At 51.9% G+C, this 13,647-nt stretch overlaps 1 protein-coding gene across 1 annotated transcript in view; it reads right to left on the reverse strand.

Annotated features, from left to right (window-relative positions):
- Positions 1 to 13,647, reverse strand: part of LOC147700950 (B-cell receptor CD22-like) — a 177,886-nt gene that overhangs the window by 163,200 nt on the left and 1,039 nt on the right. The window lies entirely within an intron of this gene.

Consider the following 13,647-nt stretch of genomic DNA (forward strand, 5'->3'; position numbering starts at 1 on the left):
AAACAAGGTCTGGACAGCCGGCGTGGTTGAGCAGACCGCTTCCGGGTTTAAGAGAGGGAGGTAGCGCGCGCACATTCAGGGTGTGTCCGTCACGTTGCTAGGCAACGGAAAGCCTAGTTGACAAGGCAGACGGTACGAAAGAAGGACTACACAGCTCGGGCGCATTCGTATGAGCGCCATCTTGGACTGGAGTTGAGTGTGTGACAGTCAAGGGTGCGCAGCTCGGGCGCATATAGTATGAGCGCCATCTTGGACTGGGGTTGAGTGTGTAACAGTCAAGGGTGCACAGCTATGGAAATAACAGTGGACAATGAGTCCAGAATCATGACTATCTGGCGAGAGTCGTCCAGGGCACCCCGTCATTTAAACCCAGCGTGTCACACTGCAAGCGATGTATCCATCTTTGTTCATGCATGAAGAGTGCTTGTTGATTAAGGTGTGGTAGGGATTCAATCACAGCCCATCGCATGTTCTCAGGGAGGTGTTCCTTCTCCTTACAGTGGTCATACAGTTTGGTGTGAGATTTATGACAACGGATGTTACTGTTATGTTCCATTATCCTTTGCTTGACAGGGCGCATGGTCATCCCTATGTAGAGGCAGTTACAGGGGCACATAAGGACATATATGCACTTGGAGCTGTTGCAGTTCGTGTGCTTGCTGTAAGTCCATGTAAACGTGTGGTTCAGGGTAAGGGATTTGCCCTGGATGGTCTGTGGACAAACAACGCATGTGCCACACCGATAGTGTCCAGTCACAGGCGGGAGATCCCACAAAGTCTTGGTAGTGTGAGCAGTGGTCTTCTTGGGGCGGGTGTGTACAAGGGAATCCTTGAGGTTTGCCGTCCTCTTGAAGGCGAAACGTGGACGTGGTATCTCCAGTCCCGCAGAATTCAGGATACCCCAGTGAGCATTGACAGTCTTCTTGATGAATACTGAGTTCCTGGTGAATGAGGTCACACAAGTAATCTTGTCGTCTGGTATCTTTGGGTGTACCTCGAGAAGGGCCTCTCTATTGTTATTAAGAGCTCTTTTTGTAGAATCCTTCAGGAGGCGGGTGGGGTAACCTCGGTCCAAAAGTTTAGTTTGGAGGGAGCGAGCCTGTCGTTTGTAGTCATCAGTCGAACTACAGTTTCTCCGAAGGCGGAGAAACTGCCCAAATGGTAAGTTGTCCCTAAGGGACTTAGTATGGTGGCTGTTGTATGGTAGTAGGCTGTTCCTGTCCGTCTCTTTCTTGTAGAGGGTGGTGCTTATTGTCGTGGGCTCCAGTACAATGGTGAGGTCGAGATAAGGGATCTTTTCACTCGACATGGTGCCAGTAAATTTGAGGAACGGGTCCTGTTGGTTAATCCACAGACAAAACTTCTCACAGGTAATCTGGTCCCCCTTCCAGAATACCAGGATGTCGTCGATGTAGCGACGCCAGCAGGTAATGTTTTCACGGAAAGGATTAAAATCGGGGGGGTAGATGCACCTTTCCTCGAATGATGCCATGTAGATGCAGGCCAGGCTCGGCGCAAAGGTCGAACCCATAGAAGTACCGCGTATCTGATGGTATAGGGACGATTCATATTTGAAGAAGTTTTCAGTTAGTGCCAAATGGGCCAACTCCATGATGAAGGAGATGGGTGTGGGTGACATCCACTCCTCTTGACGGAGGACTGCTTCAACGGACTCCAGTGTCGCTTGTTGGGGGATGTTCGTATAAAGAGCTTCCACGTCAAGTGTCAAGAGAAGGTCGATGTCTTCTCTCCCATCCATGTCGTTGATGAGGCGAAGTACATCTCTCGTGTCCTGAAGGTAGGATGGAATGCGTTTGACCAGGGGTTGCAGGAAAGCATCGCAGAACTGGGAAAGGGGTTCTAAGATAGAACCAATACCCGACACAATGGGTCGTCCTGGAACAGGGGTGATGCCCTTATGTATCTTTGGTAAGATGTAAAAGTACGGTGTTACAGGGTCTGTGGTCACCAAGAATTCTGCCTCTTTTTTGCTAACCCATCCATTGGTCTCTGCTTCAATGACCAGGGACATCACGGTAGTCATGAGACGGTTAGTGGGATCTTCAGTCAATGGTCTATAATGATTGGTATTAGACAACTGACGTCTGCTCTCTAGGTCGTAGTCGTCATAATCGAGAATGACAGTGGCTCCCCCTTTGTCGGCCTGCTTTATCACAATGGAGGTGTCATTGCCAAGTGAAGAAGCTGCCCGTCTCTCAAAATTAGAGAGATTGTTGAATGATTTGGTGGATGGTTTGTTTTTTAGGGTTCTCAGCACAGCTCTTTCAAAGGTCAGTACCTCAGGGGGGACCATCCCATCCGTTGGAGTGAAAGTGGAGGGTTTCCTGAGGCCAGTGTCGTCACAGGGGATGTCCGGTTTGTTGTCAAAGAACGCTCGGAGGCGTACCTTCCTGAAAAATTGCTTCAGTTCTATCATTTCATGGAAGGTGTCGGGGGTCGGAGTTGGGACAAACCCCAGTCCTTTCTCCAGGACTGTCTTCTCTGCGTCGGTAAGGGTTCTCTTGGAGAGATTAACGATCAGGCTCTTCTCCCCCTGGACGTCGTGCTCCTGGTTTCCATCCCCGTTGGTTCTGGCACCTGATCTTGCCACTGAATACCTTTGTTCCCGCCTCGCTTTCGCCCTCTTCCTCTGCCCCAACCTCTGCCCTGAAAAGGAGGCGGATTGAGAGGCAATTCTACCCTCTCAATCCGCCTCCTTTTCAGGGCAGAGGTTGGGGCAGAGGAAGAGGGCGAAAGCGAGGCGGGAACAAAGGTATTCAGTGGCAAGATCAGGTGCCAGAACCAACGGGGATGGAAACCAGGAGCACGACGTCCAGGGGGAGAAGAGCCTGATCGTTAATCTCTCCAAGAGAACCCTTACCGACGCAGAGAAGACAGTCCTGGAGAAAGGACTGGGGTTTGTCCCAACTCCGACCCCCGACACCTTCCATGAAATGATAGAACTGAAGCAATTTTTCAGGAAGGTACGCCTCCGAGCGTTCTTTGACAACAAACCGGACATCCCCTGTGACGACACTGGCCTCAGGAAACCCTCCACTTTCACTCCAACGGATGGGATGGTCCCCCCTGAGGTACTGACCTTTGAAAGAGCTGTGCTGAGAACCCTAAAAAACAAACCATCCACCAAATCATTCAACAATCTCTCTAATTTTGAGAGACGGGCAGCTTCTTCACTTGGCAATGACACCTCCATTGTGATAAAGCAGGCCGACAAAGGGGGAGCCACTGTCATTCTCGATTATGACGACTACGACCTAGAGTGCAGACGTCAGTTGTCTAATACCAATCATTATAGACCATTGACTGAAGATCCCACTAACCGTCTCATGACTACCGTGATGTCCCTGGTCATTGAAGCAGAGACCAATGGATGGGTTAGCAAAAAAGAGGCAGAATTCTTGGTGACCACAGACCCTGTAACACCGTACTTTTACATCTTACCAAAGATACATAAGGGCATCACCCCTGTTCCAGGACGACCCATTGTGTCGGGTATTGGTTCTATCTTAGAACCCCTTTCCCAGTTCTGCGATGCTTTCCTGCAACCCCTGGTCAAACGCATTCCATCCTACCTTCAGGACACGAGAGATGTACTTCGCCTCATCAACGACATGGATGGGAGAGAAGACATCGACCTTCTCTTGACACTTGACGTGGAAGCTCTTTATACGAACATCCCCCAACAAGCGACACTGGAGTCCGTTGAAGCAGTCCTCCGTCAAGAGGAGTGGATGTCACCCACACCCATCTCCTTCATCATGGAGTTGGCCCATTTGGCACTAACTGAAAACTTCTTCAAATATGAATCGTCCCTATACCATCAGATACGCGGTACTTCTATGGGTTCGACCTTTGCGCCGAGCCTGGCCTGCATCTACATGGCATCATTCGAGGAAAGGTGCATCTACCCCCCCGATTTTAATCCTTTCCGTGAAAACATTACCTGCTGGCGTCGCTACATCGACGACATCCTGGTATTCTGGAAGGGGGACCAGATTACCTGTGAGAAGTTTTGTCTGTGGATTAACCAACAGGACCCGTTCCTCAAATTTACTGGCACCATGTCGAGTGAAAAGATCCCTTATCTCGACCTCACCATTGTACTGGAGCCCACGACAATAAGCACCACCCTCTACAAGAAAGAGACGGACAGGAACAGCCTACTACCATACAACAGCCACCATACTAAGTCCCTTAGGGACAACTTACCATTTGGGCAGTTTCTCCGCCTTCGGAGAAACTGTAGTTCGACTGATGACTACAAACGACAGGCTCGCTCCCTCCAAACTAAACTTTTGGACCGAGGTTACCCCACCCGCCTCCTGAAGGATTCTACAAAAAGAGCTCTTAATAACAATAGAGAGGCCCTTCTCGAGGTACACCCAAAGATACCAGACGACAAGATTACTTGTGTGACCTCATTCACCAGGAACTCAGTATTCATCAAGAAGACTGTCAATGCTCACTGGGGTATCCTGAATTCTGCGGGACTGGAGATACCACGTCCACGTTTCGCCTTCAAGAGGACGGCAAACCTCAAGGATTCCCTTGTACACACCCGCCCCAAGAAGACCACTGCTCACACTACCAAGACTTTGTGGGATCTCCCGCCTGTGACTGGACACTATCGGTGTGGCACATGCGTTGTTTGTCCACAGACCATCCAGGGCAAATCCCTTACCCTGAACCACACGTTTACATGGACTTACAGCAAGCACACGAACTGCAACAGCTCCAAGTGCATATATGTCCTTATGTGCCCCTGTAACTGCCTCTACATAGGGATGACCATGCGCCCTGTCAAGCAAAGGATAATGGAACATAACAGTAACATCCGTTGTCATAAATCTCACACCAAACTGTATGACCACTGTAAGGAGAAGGAACACCTCCCTGAGAACATGCGATGGGCTGTGATTGAATCCCTACCACACCTTAATCAACAAGCACTCTTCATGCATGAACAAAGATGGATACATCGCTTGCAGTGTGACACGCTGGGTTTAAATGACGGGGTGCCCTGGACGACTCTCGCCAGATAGTCATGATTCTGGACTCATTGTCCACTGTTATTTCCATAGCTGTGCACCCTTGACTGTTACACACTCAACCCCAGTCCAAGATGGCGCTCATACTATATGCGCCCGAGCTGCGCACCCTTGACTGTCACACACTCAACTCCAGTCCAAGATGGCGCTCATACGAATGCGCCCGAGCTGTGTAGTCCTTCTTTCGTACCGTCTGCCTTGTCAACTAGGCTTTCCGTTGCCTAGCAACGTGACGGACACACCCTGAATGTGCGCGCGCTACCTCCCTCTCTTAAACCCGGAAGCGGTCTGCTCAACCACGCCGGCTGTCCAGACCTTGTTTTCCTGTGGGAGGGGTAGGTGCAGAGCAGCTTGCATGCAGCGACGCTAGAGGTAAGGAGCTGGGCGGGCTGGTTAGAGGCTGGTTCCCTTGACGGTTTATTGACCGCGTAGCATTTCAGCAAAAACCTCGATCGGCTTACATATCCTTCCCCGCTGGGCACTTGCCTTGCTGTCTTCTTCCTCCATAGGGCTCCCTCATCTCGCTGCTGGCCCCACTTGGATGGCCCGTGAGGTTTCTAGGAAGAAACACTAAGGGTGAGTGCGCTGATTGGCGTACAAATCAACTTCTCTTTACAGAGTGTCAAACCACGTTTTTCCTCGGTTTTCACTGTGTGGCTCGCTCATTTAGAGCGTAATGATTCGAATCTCCTACGGGTGGCTGACCATTGTTACTCACCACCGCATCGCCTCTGGGGGTTCTGATTGTACATACGCCTGGGCAACTAATGTAGGCGTTATCACTTATTTTTTTGTCATGGTTTTCTGCAAAAGTAGCACGCAACCACTATTTAGTGCGAGCACCGTCCATGCACTAATCAGAATTAAGTGAATTCTGATCTTCTCTCTTACCGTGGCACGAAAAAACCTGCTGCCTTTACTATCTAGACAAAGCCATTCACTGGGCACGCATGCTTTGGATAGCATGCACACAAATAAACACAGAAAACAAGTCACTAGCAATTGACTGCCAAGGAGGCATTACATGTGTTTATACTGTTGTTTCTCTTTTCTTTTTCAGTTCCAGAAAGTCCCCTCTGTGGAACCATTACGATACGACATTAATTCAGGTCGTATACTGGTGTCCTAATAAATTTTTAAGGAACCAAGTAATTTATGAGCACCCAGGTCCTGATGAATCGCCCTTAGGGCGTGAAACATGTTGACCACTACTTGCACACAAAGGGTTGAATACGGGTTGGTCCCATTACTTGCCACCCCCTAGTACCCCTTTTTGTTTTACTGAAGCAGGAAGCCTGACCAATAAATTGTTCACCAACAGGACTTCCCTGACTTCTTTTAACCTCACCACCACGCTCACTATTACACTCCCTCTGGCCCCTCACACGCACACACCCGCTGGCCCAGAATTAAAGATCTCCACTAAAAGTGCAGCTTTCACCGCTGCCCGACGGGCATTGCACCGCCAGCCCGCCGAAGGAGCAAGGCACCGATGATGAGGCTGAACAACTATCGACTGGGGCTACAGTTGTGGTCCTGTTGATAGCCTGTGTGAGGTACCTTTTCATTCTGGAATATGGGTCAACACTGCACACTTGAGACCCTTTCTTCACCCCTTGTCTAGGTATTATGAGAGAGAATTACAGGGTGAGCCAAATTTCTTAAGCTCCCCCGGGGGAACTCTGCACACCATTTTGTTGTACATTGGTTATTAGTGACTGGGTTCAGTTAACCCCTTAGGGCAAGTAGAAGTTTTAAAAGCATGTGGTAGAACTTATATAAAGAGAACAATGTAGAACCCGCAAAACCAGGCAGGTGGAGCGTTTCAGTAGAGTTCATAATAAGAATGCTTTATGAAAGGAAGACTAGAGTGAAGAAGGAGTCTTCTCCAAACAAGCCTTGGCAGAATATATGGTCATAGAGCAAGGAAGGTCCAGGAAGAGATATGACTGCAGGAATGTCTTTATTCATTTTTCTGTTGGGGGGGGGGGGGAAGGGGTCTAGAAACATGCAGACAAGTCTTATTCTAGGTTTAAGGGACTATTAGGATTGTGAAGGGGAACGCCCATTGTGATGTCACTGGGTGGGCATGTACGGAACACGAGGCGGTGTTAAATGTAAGGACAGAAGTTGATGTTGGTGAAGTTAAAGATTCAGTTGTGGTGACTACAAGTGTTAGCATGGTCAAGGGGTCCCACAAATTATGCAGGTAGAGCCTAGTCAGAGGGATACCTGTTTCCCTGTCACAAGACATCATTCTAGACTCTAATCTAAACATGCGAGCCCACTTCCGAGCTGCAAACAAAAGCGATGACCTCCATAAGCACCTACTAAGAAAACTAGAACCCTTCATACCGCTAGGAGACCTCTAAACAGCGGAACAATCTCTAGTGCTCTCAAGACTGGACTATTATGAAGCCACGCTCATCGGTATTCCTAAAGCCAGCCTAGCCCCAATAAGAGGGACAATAAATGCAGCAGCAAAGCTCTCAAGAGGGGCATAGCGGTTTGATCCCATTTCCCCATCAGTCAGAGCCCTCACTGGCTCCCAGTTGGAGCTCGGATCCAACTGACGGTGGCATGCCCGACACACAAAGCTCTACACAATGATTTTCCAAAATACATGGCAAATAGGATCAAACTATGAGGAGGCAGAATGGAGTCTAGAAGTGATAAATTTCTCATACTAGAACCAGCCAGATTCAAAAAAGGAAAACTCACTGTCGCACTTCCGCCGGATCTGCCCCCCCAAAATTGGAATTCCCTACCACCCTCAACGAGAGCAATTAACTCACTCAGGCTTTACAAGAAGGAAGTAAAAGCCGCACTTTTGGGAAAAACTGAGGCTGTATTATACATACAGTGTATTTTCCTTGAATGCACGGGCGCACGTTTAAAAAATGCGCCTGTCAATCATGGAAAATGTAAATGCCCGCATTTGTAAAGCGCACAGCTACCTCCGGAGAGGTGTCCTGGCGCAGGGGACGTCTGGAAGATTAGCTTGCCCAGAGTCACATGGTGCTTGACTAACCTGCTGCCGGGGATCGAACCGTGAACCCTGTGGTCCAGAGTCAGGCACCCTAGCCGCTGCGCCACACCTAGTCCTACTCCTAATGCACCACCTAGGGAAAACGCGCTGCCCCCAGTTAACTTATGCGTGAAAAGCTTTAAAAGCTGCTCTTGTTTTCACAGTGCAGGCGGCAACCCTCCCACACTTTGAGGGGGGGGATAGAGATACCCCTGCAGGCGGGTGCAGTGAGTGACAGACAAGAACAGGAGAGTACGGCCTCTCGCGTGAAGTAAAGCGGGCCAGCCTTGAGTGGGGCTCAGCGTTCATGTACACTCCCGTGTTTTCATGCCTGTGGAGCTAAAAAACTTTTTTTTCTTTATAAGGAGAGAGAGAAGTGTGGTGTTTCGGTGTGGGCCTTGGTAATTAGGCCTGGTCGCATGCGCTGGGGTGGATACGCGCAGCGACAGCCAACAGCCCACACACTTGGTTCTCGTCGGAAGTGACGTGCCCGAGCGCACGCCTCCCATTTATTGACCCCGCAGGCCACGCCTGGCCTGCGGATGTGTGGATGCGTGTTACGTGCATCTGCTAGTGTGCTAACCGCACTACATCTCTATCCAACTACACAAACTTTGAAAATGTTCAACCCAAGGCTATTCAGAATATCACAATAATTGTTGACCAGGCGTTCTGTACTTGCGTGTCCCCTTGATGACGGCTTCAGGGTCTCAGCTGACAGGCGTAGTCATTTAGTCTTTGACTTGGACGGGGATTAGGCCTCAGACTGTACCGCGGGGTGCGGCCTGGCTCTCGTTCCCCGCTGCGCGATGGATTCCGGATGGGGGTGGACATGATTGACAGTCCTCCTCCCTGCACTGGCACCGGCCCTCGTGTCTCCGTTGTTGAATCGTCCTTTTCCTCTTGTGTTGCGACTCGGGGCGGCTCGTTGGTTCCATCCATGGCTTCAGAATTCACTCCCGGGCTAGGGGGGACCACTTTGAACCATGAAGTGTTTCTCGAGACTTCTTCCCCCCCCCTGTTGGCCGTCACCATAGTTCCTCTCGTGTTGGTGACAGTCCACGGGCCTGGTTCGTAGAATGTTTGGAATTTTCCCCCCGGGCGTCTGTTCCTAATGACAACCTTGTCTCCTCGATGTAATTGCTTTGGTGTCGCCCTGCGCCGGTGGCTCGCTCGCACATTGTTCCGGCGTCGGCGTTCTTGAGTCTCTCTCATGTCAACCCCTATCGGTGTCGGTCCTGTGGCGATGGGAAGGAGGTCTCTGCGTTGGCCCTGAAACATAAGTGACCACGGGCTCTTCTGAGTAGTGCAGTGGGGCGTTCCTCGATATTCTCTCAGAAACTCATGTAGTCTTTGCTCCGGGTCAGCTTCCTCTACCACTGCGATCCTGAACATTTTATTGAGAGTTCGCATAAACCTTTCGGCCTCTCCATTGGCTTGTGGCCACTGGGGAGTAATGCGCCTGTGGGTGATGCCTCTACTTTTCAAGAACGTGGCGAACTCTGTTCCCTGGAATGGTGGTCCATTGTCACTCTTGATCTCGCCGGGGAATCCGAATAGTGAAAATACTTTTTCGAGCACTGGCCCCACGTGTATGAACGCCGTGGATGGCACTCTTTCCACAATGGGGTATTTAGAGTATGAGTCAATGACTACCAGGGTGTGGCCCTCTCCGGGGAAACTTCCGAAGTCCACGCTGACTTTGGACCACGGGGTCGTGCATGCTTCCTCAGTGATTATGGGGACCGGCCTTTCTGGTTCGCTAGTTAACTGGCAGGACATGCAATTCTTGACATATTCTTCCACTGTGTTTTCTAGTTCAGGGAACCACACCTTCTCTCGCATGCGCGCCTTCATTTTAGTGGCACCCTGGTGGCCCCCGTGGGCGAGCTGGGTAGCTCGGTGTCTGAGACGTTTCGGTATTACTAGGCGGGTCCCTCTCAGCAGTATGCCTTCTTCCGTGGCGCTAAGCTCATGGCGGATGTGCCAGAATTTCGTGAGGGTTTCCTTATCTGCGGCTGTCCAGGTGTTGGGGGGGTGTAGGTAGTCCGTCCAGGATCCCTCTTGTACTACTTGCAACGACCTCAGGTATGGGTTATCGTCCACTATCGCCTCCTTGATTTCTTCGACGGTCATGCATTGGGGGCAGGAAGTGAGTGCTACCCACTGGACATATTCCTCACAGTCTCCGTCTGCAGCTACTGGCTCTTGGGGTAGTGGGTGGCGCGATAGGTAGTCGGCTGGATTTTTGGCTCCCGGTCTGTATACCACTTCCATGTCATAGGTTTGCAGCTGGATCACCCACCTCTCGATACGTGGTGGTGGGTGGGGAGCAGTGCCCTTGAAAAGCGGCACTAGGGGTTGATGATCGGTGACCATCACGAATGGTTGTCCTTGTAAGTAAAGATGAAAGTGGCTGCAGGCCCACTTGATTGCCAGGGCCTCTCGCTCTATCTGTGCGTATCTGGTCTCGGTCGGGGTCAGCGCCTTGCTGGCGAAAGCCAACGCCGTCCATTTTCCGGGCTCATGTTCTTGTGTCAGGACTGCCCCCAGGCCCACTGGGCTTGCGTCCACGATGACCTCGGTCCGCTTGGCGGGGTCGAAGTATGAGAGCGTTGCATTCTCAAGGAGGGCGTCCTTAATGCCTTGAAACGCATCGTGTTCCTTCGGGCCCCATGTCCAATTGGCGTCCGCCTTCGTAAGTGCTCGGAGGGGCTCGCTGCGGGTGGCCAGTCCTGGTATGAACCGGCCACAGTACGTGGCCATCCCGAGGAAGCTCCTTACCTCCGTTGGGGATTTCGGCGCTGGGGCGTCCTTGATGGATTTGGACTTTCTCGGATCAATTTGGACCCCTTCCTGGTTGAACACATAACCAAAGAATTCAATTGATGATTGGAAAAATTGGCACTTTTCTTTGTGGAGGGTTGCTCCATAGGTGCTCAGTCTTTTTAGCACATCCCGTAGTTGTTTGTAATGTTCGGATGCGGTGGCGGAATGAATTAAGATATCGTCGCTCACATTGAGTACCCCCGGTAGTCCAGACAGCAGTTCCCTGATGGTGTTCTGGAATACCTCCGCTGCCGACGATATTCCAAAGTTGAGGCGTTTGTACCGCCGGAGGCCAAGGTGGGTACTGAAGGTCGTGATGAAGCGACTCTCTTCGGCAAGGGGTAGTTGGTGGTAGCCCGCATTGAGGTCGATTTTCGAGAACCACCTCGATCCGTTCACATCAGCTATGATGTCGTCCATCGTGGGTGTTAGGTGCCTCTCCCTTCTGATCGCTGTGTTCGGCAGCCGCATATCGATGCATAGCCGAATCTCGCCAGGCTGTTTAGGCTTTTCGACTATGACCATGGGGGAAACCCAGGGGGTGGGTCCTGTTACCTTTTCAATGACCCCCATGTTCTCCAGTTTTTCAAGTTCCTTTTCCACCAGTGGCCGCAGGTGGAATGGTATTCGCCGATGGCGTAGGGCTGTGGGAGTGACTGACTTGTCGATATGGAGCTTGATTGGGTCGCATTTGATGCAGCCCAGACCTTTGAACAGTTCAGGGAATCGCTCCAGCAATTCCTCCACCTGGTGGTTCCGAATGCGGTTGGCGAAGGCGATCAACTTCAAGTCCTCCGCGGTGTGGCTGCTCAACAGCGTGTCGGCTTCTCGGTCGATGATGTGTATCGTTGCGGTCACTTCAGCCTCGTCAGCTCGTATGGGTATTACAATTTTCCCCTTTAGAGGGAGGGGAGTGTCTGCTCCGTAGGCAAAGATTCTAGTCTTGGAGCGTAGGACTTCCGGACGAGGACGCAGTTTGTTGAATTCTTGTAGCCCCATGACGTTGACGGTGGCGCCGGTGTCAATGATAGCTTTAACTTCATTTTCTCCCACCTGTACTACACATGTTGGCTGTGGTCGTCGTCTGAGTTTCAGCTCCCGGGCAAAGGAGATTACATACGCCTCTTCGTCTTCCGAGTCTGACTCGTCATAGGTTATTGGTAGGAATTTGTCCGTTCTCTCCGGGGGTGGGTCTGTGAGTGATAGTTGGCGGACAGCTTTGGTGGGTGTCCATGATTTCTTGGCGTTCCTGGGTTGGCTCTTTCTGCGACAGACCGACGCAAAATGATTGGGGATTCCGCAGTTCCCGCAGGTTTGACCTTGAGCGGGGCAGTCTTTGGCTGCGTGAGGCTCATGTCCGCAGTATCCACAGCGGCCTTGAGGAGTGTCTCTTCGGTATCCCTTCTTCGCCTGGCTACGTGGTCGTGGTCGTACTGCGTCGGCGCGCTCCACCTTGACGGTTTCCGTTTTGGCGGGAGTTTTATGTAAGGCCTGTTCCATCGCCGTTGCTCTGGCGTCTGAAAGTTCATGTGCTCTGGCCAGGATGAGAATGTCCTCCAGTGAAATGCCTGGTTTCCGCAGGATATGGCCCCTTAGTGTCTTTTCTCGGCATCCCTGGATTAGTTGGCGTCGTATGGCCCTTGGCTGGTCTTCATCCGTGGAGCTAGCCAGCTCCCGCACTCGAGTGTGGAACTGGTCCATGGATTCTCCTTCACGCTGACGGGCTTGCCCTAGCTTGAAGACTTCGAAGTCCACGTTTAATTGAGGGTCAAAATGGTTGTTTAGGGCAGTAACAGCAGCAGCGTAGGTGGTCACCCCCGTCGGGTTGGGGAGGTGTTTGAAGAGCCTGAAGATCTCGTCCCCTGCGTAGTGAAGAAGAAGTGATCTTTTCACCGCGTCGTCCGTCTCCCTCGTGACTACAAAGTAGTTCTCGAGCCTTTCCAACCAAATTTTCCAGCGGGGTGAGGCGGTGGATGGATCACTTGCCTCGCTGAATGGCGGCAACACCCCAGCGGCGGCATGCTGGAAAGGGATGTTGATGATGGGAGCCCCTGCGTCTTCATCCCCCATGACGGCGGAGTCTAGAACCTCTCCAGTCCCTTCCGCAGGCGCGCAGCACCACGTGTACCTTGGCGGGAAGAAGACGCTGTTTGTCGTGTGGGCTCACCTTGGCGGGAAGAAGACGCTGTTTGTCGTCTGGGCTCACGCGCCCCTTGGCCAGTGGAGTGATGCAGGTCAGAGCAGCAGCAGCAGGGGTCTCCACACAGGATACCAGTACTTGTGGCAGCAGCAGCCAGTCACACCAGGTCTCAGCAGACTCCTGTACAGGGCATGCACGGCGGCCGCTTGGCAGGGCAGATGATAGGGCCTGTTGCAGGAGATTCGTCCCTCCTCTCACCCCCAATGCGTGGGGAAATGCAGGGCACTTCGACCTCGCGTATCACGCGAGATGCGTGAGGTATGGCACTCGGCCGCCGTGTGGAGTGGGAAGGAACGGCGGCCGTGGCGGCAGTCACCCGTCTCACACCACTTCACCAGGGCAGTGTCGGAGGTGGGGTAGCGCCCTCTGGCAGGCGAGGGGCGGGCAGGAAAAGGAGCACAGCGGCCCCGTAGAGTAGCCAGCAGGTTCAGGCCACACGCGGTGTGCACCGCAGGAGCGAGCGGGCTGCACCGCTCGATGCACGGTGAACGGGCGAGGGTTGGGCCCCCTCCGCTCGTCGC

The sequence above is a fragment of the Lissotriton vulgaris genome, chromosome 7 (assembly GCF_964263255.1).
Source record: "Lissotriton vulgaris chromosome 7, aLisVul1.2, whole genome shotgun sequence".
Taxonomy (NCBI): Eukaryota; Metazoa; Chordata; class Amphibia; order Caudata; family Salamandridae; genus Lissotriton; species Lissotriton vulgaris.